The sequence below is a fragment of the Cyprinus carpio genome, chromosome B1 (genome assembly GCF_018340385.1).
Source record: "Cyprinus carpio isolate SPL01 chromosome B1, ASM1834038v1, whole genome shotgun sequence".
Lineage (NCBI taxonomy): Eukaryota > Metazoa > Chordata > Actinopteri > Cypriniformes > Cyprinidae > Cyprinus > Cyprinus carpio.
This window is the reverse complement of record NC_056597.1, coordinates 13,985,637-13,992,104: the sequence shown is the minus strand read 5'-3', so window position 1 is coordinate 13,992,104 and position 6,468 is coordinate 13,985,637. Positions and strand designations below refer to the sequence as shown.

The 6,468-nt window shown below is 36.6% G+C and overlaps 1 pseudogene; it reads right to left on the bottom strand.

Annotated features, from left to right (window-relative positions):
• Nucleotides 1-1,689: 1,689 nt before the first annotated feature.
• LOC122135748 lies at nt 1,690-5,871 on the bottom strand (annotated as a pseudogene).
• Between the last annotated feature and the right edge of the window lie 597 nt (nt 5,872-6,468).

Here is a 6,468-nt window from a genome sequence, read left to right as displayed (position 1 = left end):
ATCCACAACTCAGATGACCTGAGAATGAGTAGATTTTCTGCAAATTCGTATTATTTTGGGAAGACACTAATCCTTTAATTGAGTTTTATCCTATTCGCCTGGGGTGTCTTGCCTTAATCTATTGGCACAGCCCTTTCTATAGCCTACATACTGAATATTTATTACTGGGGAGATCTAAAGCAAAATAAGGTTTAAAAAAATTCTTATAACACTGTTTCTGAAGTGGTTTAGCTGTTCTCTCCTACTCCGTAGATTAGCAAGAACTCAGTGACATCTGAATGTGACAGGGGACCAGAGGTGAACATGGCAGTTAAAGCAGTGATTATTCAAGTCAAGGAAGCAGCCATCCGCTCTAGCTTTGGCTTTTACCTCAGCTGTCATTTTTCCCCTCAATCTCTTAAACTCTTGGATCAGGTAAAGATTAGGAGAGTCACCTTACAAATGAATAGAATTAATTACATTATCCCCCGGGTTTCACAGACAAGGCTTAAACCTAATCCCAGACTAAATCTAAATCTGAGTGGTTTCAACTGAAAGAAACTTGCTTTGACTGATCTTAAAATAATATCAGTGCCTTTATTTTTGTCTCAAAATGCACACTAGTAATGTTGTTTTTTCTAAAAGGCACATTTATATACATTACTTAAATGGTCCTAATTGAACTATGGCCTAATCCTGGCTTAGTCCTGTGAAAACCAGGCCTGAAAGTCTTCAAGAAACCAAAGAGACACCGTGTTACAAACTAGGGATCAGGCAGCATTGGCAAAAAGCTGTATTACTTAATCATGTTAACTTTCATTTGCTTTGTTTTCAGTGATCTGTCAAAAAAAAAAAATGTTATAGTTTATAGTTGTGTTACAGTTGTGCAAGGAAAATACCATCCGTCCATATCCGGGTTATCATAATTTCACCGTTTTTATTTCAATGGGGTTATAATGAGATTTCAGATAGATATGGTGGCTTTGATGTGTAAAATATATATTCAAAAATGATATATATATAGACACTTAGCTTCAACATTTGAAAGTAGATCTAAAAACACTTTCATCAAAGTTGTCCTAAAAGCAAAATGTGTTCTTGTTTTAGGTACAACTTTGATTAACTTTTTTGATCCACTTCAAATGCTGACTAGGTGTGTATTATATACATTTCTGTTAAATGACTGTATGTAAATAAATAATATATATATATTTATATTTATTAAGGATTCGGTGGATACAAGCAATACAGTGACGATCGTACGAGACAACACATTATTGGGTTGGCACTTTTATTTTAAGGTGTTCTTATTTATATTTTAAAAATCAATTATCAACATATCAGTAATTTACTGTTATTACTATTGTAAGTACATGTAACAAGGACAATGTAAAAAATAAAGTGTTACCCATTCTTGCTGTATCTGAAAACAATAACAGTAAAACAATAACCTTTTGGCATATTTGTTTAAATAAGAAATGAATGGATAACTATGGTAACCAGGATTTGTTTCCCTCCATGCTTTATGGCATGAAGGACTGGATTTTTTTTTTCTTTAAAAAAAAAAAAAAAATATGCAGCTTTTACAGGATGTATGTTTGAAGGGTTTATGGAGAATAGTGTTTGTTTCTAAGACAGAGATTTGTTAATTGCGAGGCAGGTTTGGAGGTGATCAGGTTTTTACTGACGTGGTAATCAGAAAGAATTCAGCAAATTTTACATTTTTGGTATTGTGATTTTCTGCAGTGACTTCATACATCTTGATATATGAGGAAAAAACAAAGAAAAAAAAAAAGCCCATAGAAGGATGTCAGGATCAAGTGAGATTTGGTACTCAACATCATTGTTCACAATTCAAATGCACATTCTCCAAGAAAACACATGCAAAAATCAGTCAGTGCAATAAACAGGTGAATGTACCAAACTGTTTCAAGTCTGTGTTTATTTATGGATTATAATACTGTGTTACCTGAGTTACTAAGTAACCTCCTGCCTTACAACAACACATTTTTGTGTTTTCCTCTACAGTAAACTTTACTGTAGTAGAGATGCAGGATTTCACAGTACTAGTCGGTGTCGGAATTCAAAGATGCATCTTCCTGATTCTCTTCTTCCATGTGTTTATCTTGTGAAACTGCAGACGGTGCGCTGTCAGCAGCCTTTGGCTGAAACCTTTCTCATCTTAATGTTCGGGAGTGTTCTTGAGGTCACCAGTCCACTCTCTGTTAAAGAATGTGGCTCAAGGTTAGAAAAATGTGGCATTATGTTAGGATTAGGGTTTGACTTTACATAGTTCTGTGCCAGACATTTCTTTGAATCTGATGACCTTGCTATAAAAACGTGTTAACAATGCTTTCATGTAGTAATTACCTAAATATTTTCAGATGCTTAGAATTGATGATATCAGGGATTTCTGTAAAGTGAATAAAGAAAGACAAAAAACATTAAACCATCGAGAACATGTTGCCTAAATGTAAACAAAGCAGAAGCATAATTAGCCTTTCTACCATATATTAGATTAAGTTCTTTCTATCTGTTTGCTGTAGCAGTGTCAGTAGGAAATATCAGTTTACAGTTCCAAACATTCATTTTGTCATTAATTGTAATAATCCAGTGAGGTTTTTGTTTACACAAGAAGTATGATAACAGTTAGTGCTCCACACAGAGATCTCATCTCAACAAACTGAGACAGACTCAATCCAGAAGAAATGTGGCAACATCTCGGAGATGCTTCAAGAGACCTATCTGCAAAACTACAGTACTATTAAAAATTTAAGGCACTTGTGTAAAAATGCTGTAAAATGAGGATGCTGTCAAAATAATGTCAGAAATCGATTTTCTTTATTAATTAACTTCTAACTAAATTAAATCAACATTTGGTGTGACCATACTTTGCGTTTAAAGCAGCTTTTGCCCTAGGTGCACTTGCACATAGTTATTCAGGTAGGTTTGCAGGTTAGATCTCTTTAAGCGTCTTGGAGACGTTGCCACAGTTCTTCTGGATTGAGTTCTGTTCAGTTTGTTCTGTGCCTTCATGTCATTCCAGACAGGCATTTTATTTTTTATGAAATAGTGGTCTTAATTATTACAGGGAAACATTGTATTCAAGCATTCTTTCACTATCACATAAACCTCTTATAAGGCAGGAAACAAATAAAGATAAAAGAGGCCCCACCACACAAAAGTAATGTGAGTACAGGAAACATACCAAAGCCATTGCCTTCATACAGAGCTCTCTCTCGTTCTATTGTCTGTTTGATGACGGCCTCTCTAGAGCCATACTGACGACCCCTGTCGTCCTTTGATACTGTTTGCTAACTCAATTTGCTCCAGCTCTCTGTCCAAACCGGTGAAAGGTACCTGCGAAAGAGGATATGAGCCAAGATGCCTGTTTTTATTATATTCAATATATACAGATTTTTCAACATTTCCGTACTTTAGAAGTCATAATGACATGTTTGCTTGGGGTTGTAAATACCTCTCAATTATTTCACAAGCATCATGTTAGTGTATTCTGCTTTGTCAGGGTCCAGCTGGCTTTGGGGAACCACAGAAGTTTTTCACCTGCAGAAAACAAGTGAAGACAAGTAAGCAGCTTACAGGGAACATTCCCAGAACTTCGGCTAACATTGTGGTAAGGTTCTCTCAAAGTTATGAGCAAACCATTCACACTAGTAAAGCTCATAAAATATTTGTTCAATGCTAAAATAATGTTCTTAAAACGTTATCACAAAAATTTTGTGGGATGTTCGTCAAACGTTACTAACTACAAAAATAAGAAATACACTACTCACCAAATCAAATTTAGACGCTGTGCCTTTTCACCTTTTAACCTAAAAGTGATTTTACAAATACTACATTAACAGGTGTAATAAAAACGTAACCGTGGCAATACAAACCTTATTTATTCCCCTTTCAATGACATGAATAAATATAAGGGGAGCAGCAGAAACGAATCTTACTTTTCTTTCCTCTGTTGTTTGATGGCAGCGCTGGCTAAATACGCAGCTTTCCTGCTGGTATGGTGAATAGCCTTCTTCTCCACCTGTCCCTTCCCTTTAGCTGCCCTCGGCGTGAAGCCGCGCCTCGCAAGCGAGAATACGAATTATTAAAAATGGCATTCAAAAGTAATTCTAAATTAAATAAAGTTTTTAAACAAAATTTACCATGTTTGCTGATATACTTGAATGTCTGTCTGTCACACGTGTGACTAGTGGGGGATAGATTTAAAAGCACAGCGGACTCGCTGAGTAAGCAACGGAGACAGGTTCCCAAACGTATTTTTGGTGTCACACGTGTATCATACGACTTGTAAGTCAGGCGTTACGATTGCTACATTAAACGTATTCTTTAGTCACACGCTTTTACCCGTCAGAAAATAATGATTTCATATATTTGTTTGATAATGAGTTTCTTACAGACTGTGTAAATTACTTTATGAACGTGGGAAACAAGGAACAATCAATTTTGTTGTTTGATACAAATTACTATTTAATATTCTTTTTATACTGAATTTCACGTTATTCAGTATATTTAATACCTTTAATAAAAACAATTCAGCTCTTGTAATCTGGAGTTTCCCCCCTATTTTTCACTCTGTTTTTTTTGAGATGTCCTCTTTTCCTATTTATTTTTTTTATTTATTTTCATTAATGTATTAATGTTTTTTCTAGTTAGAGGGTTATAATACTTTTTTTTTTCAGAGAGAGAACAATTTATATAATTCAATGCATTGATGCGCACCGGAAGAATACACATTTGAACCATACTTCCCTCTATTGATATCACCTTTAATTCAAAACTTGAATGTATATATTTTAATGGTGGGAAATATAAGGGAAAAAAAACGAAAACTGATCAAAAGGGCATCATTTGTAAAAATTTTCCAAGCTGTACAACATCGTCTTTTGCTTTTAATACAAATGGACCTATTTTAATATCTTCTTCCATACTGAATTTGTGTACATGTGCCGTTTAATTTCAACCTCATGACAAAAAACAATTTATCTTTTTAACTGGTAAATTCCCCCCATTTCACAATTTCGTTTTTTTTTTCCATTGTTTCTTTTATATCGCTTTTTATTTTATTAAGTATTTCACCGTTTCATCAATATATATTTGTAATTGACCAAGGGCTTAATTTGAAACTTAATGTTTTCTTTTCAAAAAGAGATATGATTCATTAGGCTATATAGTTTGAATAAACACTAGTACTTAAACCAGCATTCAAGCATCAAGATGTTTATTCGTCAAAACAAAGTAAAATAGCGAATATACAACCAGCCAGGTGAAAGGGGGAGTTCAGGTTCCGCTCGTATGACCAGTGCACAATGCTTAACAGAATACACACAGATGAACATAGATATCCATACAGATAGGAAAGAATGAAAAGCAAAGTAAACAATTAAAAAAGAGAATAATAAATAGTTTTTAGAAAAGAGGCATAGCGGGAGAATTAAAGACCGAATGGAAAATGAATTGTGCATGAAAGTACATCCGTAGTCTTAAATATTAAGATACCCAGGGATGTACAACGAGGCAATGGTGGCATATGTGCATTATACTGTTAGTCATTTCTATACTGATTATCCTCCTGCTAACATGTATTAAACCGAATGCTATGTATTTTAATTGCAAAACCAGCTGAAATCTATGAGGAAATGACCAAAACGAAGGAAAGGAAAGAAAACACAACTAGGCAGGTCCAAGCAAGAGTGCCGCACGTGGCGCCTGTGAGTCCGTTTACGCTCAGCAAGAGGGCGACCGCGGGGTTTCTTCTGGCGCACGCAGGCAACCGCTGCTGGCAGGATGTCACATGACTTACTCCAGCATGGAGCTCTGCACGACCTGAGCGCTCGCAGGCGCGCTGAGGGAGGGAAACGGGATTCCCATGATTGTGTGTGTATTGTGAAGAACAGCGCGCGAAGCCTCGCCCGACGCTGCCTGCAGATAGCTCTTCAGCAAAGAGAGCCGATCGGGTAACGGCAAACAGCACGGACTGCTCGGAAGCGGCAGCGGGAGCAGTGGTAAGACCGTGGAGCAACGATGCCAAATACTTACACCTGTGGATATAAACGCGCTTTATATGACACTATAAACTGTAATGACCTCTCCCGCGGGACCACACAGCGGGTTTTTTCTGCCGTAGGTGGTGCAAGATATGCTGCGAGTTCATTGATCGCTATTTTATTGTGCAGTCCTAGCAGGAGTAGGGTTATTTGTATCTATATGTGTTAATGGTGTTGTGGACACACAGCACCACACACAACACACACACACACACACACCCGTACACAGTGTCTGTGTAGGCGATGTCCGTCACCTGAGACCAGGTCCATCTCTTAGTAACTATTTCACCGAGTTTAGCGTTGCACACACACCTTTGCAAGTTGCACAGGTATAAATTTGAGGAGTTAGCATCTATTTGATGTATAGGCTTATGCTGTGTGTTTCTTTCTAGTCAAGAGTGTGTGGGAGGGGATCAACGTG